The sequence below is a fragment of the Phascolarctos cinereus genome, unplaced genomic scaffold, assembly GCF_003287225.1.
Source record: "Phascolarctos cinereus isolate Bilbo 61053 unplaced genomic scaffold, phaCin_HiC Scaffold_9;HRSCAF=440, whole genome shotgun sequence".
Taxonomy (NCBI): domain Eukaryota; kingdom Metazoa; phylum Chordata; class Mammalia; order Diprotodontia; family Phascolarctidae; genus Phascolarctos; species Phascolarctos cinereus.
The window spans coordinates 95,355,157-95,356,735 of NW_027556402.1; the positions used below are offsets into that span (position 1 = coordinate 95,355,157).

Sequence of the window (1,579 nt, forward strand, 5' to 3'; positions counted from 1 at the left end):
ACAGATGAGAAACTGAGGCAGAGTTAAGTGACTTGCCCAGGGTCACATAACTAATAAATGTCTGAGGCCATGCCACTGGGTTCACAAAGCAAGTTCCTGGGTCATGGACATTGCTCTTAGGGTTGCCTGACATGACGAAGGAGGGACTCAGATGAATTTGCTCTTCACCAGGAGGGTCCACCCCACTCCCCATCCTCCACCCTACTCCCTCAGGTGATTAAGATGCTGTTATCCATAGGGATGTTAATGTTGTCAGCCACATAGATATAGACTATTTTGACTGTCCAGCTGTTTGCATTCTTTATCCTACTAGCTGTGGAGTCAGACATTTTAGAGTATGATTTTGAAAATATATCACATACATTTGATGACCTTCCAGCAAGATTTGGTTAGAGACTTCCAACCGAAGGTTTAAATGGATTTCTGATAAACTCAAAATCAATGCCTATGAACCCATAGCACCTCTACCACTGAAAGACAACTCCTCCAGTGCCTTCATTGTATTAATTAGAAGACTTGACTGTAATTTTGACATTACAGTTTTCCATGCATAGAAAGTGGGATAGAAAGCAGCCATAGTACACAACGTTGATTCTGATGACCTAATTAGCATGGTATCCAAGAACATTGGTATTTTAAAGAAGATTGACGTTCCTTCTGTCTTTATTGGTGAGACAACAGCTAATTCACTTAAAGATGAATTCACATATGGAAAATGAGGCCATACTGTTTTAGTTCCAGAGTTTAGCCTTCCTCTAGAATTCTACCTAATACTATTCCTCATCATAATTGGCATATGTCTCATCTTGATTGCCATTTTCATGATCACAAAATTTGTGCGGGACAGACAGAGCTAGAAGGAATCGACTTCATAAAGATCAACTGAAGAAACTCCCTATAAGGAAATTCATGAAAGGAGATGATTATGACATATGTGCCATTTGCCTGGATAAATATGAAGATGGAGGCAAATTCAGAATCCTTACTTATTCCCATGCATATCACTGCAAATATGCAGATCCTTGGTTAACTAAAACCAAAAAAAAAAAAAACCTGCCCAGCATGTAAACAGAAAGTTGTTCCTTCTCAAGGAGATTCAGACTCCAACACAGATGGTAGACAAAAGAGAATGAAGTCTCAGAAGACACCCCTTTACTTAGACTATTAGCTTCTGTTAGTGCCCAATGATTTGGGGCTTTATCAGAATCTCATTCCCATCAGAACATGACAGAATCTTCAGACTACAAGGATGACGATGACAATGAAGATATTGATAGAAGTGATGCAAAAAATGAAGTGAATCAAGAGAATGTGGTTCGTCCAACTGCAGCCCAGTGATGACAGGGATTACAACATACCAAATACAGTTTGAACTTCCAACTCCTTTTATCTTCATACCTTGTATACATAAAAATATTGTTGATCAGCTTATCCCTCTTTGCGTATTTAAATATATCCTTTCATTGCCCATCCCCCGCTTCAGTTACTTCTCTAGAGAAGAATCTTAGTGTGTTCTATAGTTTACTCAGATTATATATTTTTTTCTTAATCAAGTTTTCATCCACAAGAAGCACATTTC

The 1,579-nt window shown here is 38.5% G+C and overlaps 1 pseudogene; it reads left to right on the forward strand.

The window, feature by feature from the left end:
* The first annotated feature begins 222 nt into the window (after window positions 1-222).
* Window positions 223-1,372, forward strand: LOC110196454 (E3 ubiquitin-protein ligase RNF13-like; annotated as a pseudogene).
* Window positions 1,373-1,579: the final 207 nt, after the last annotated feature.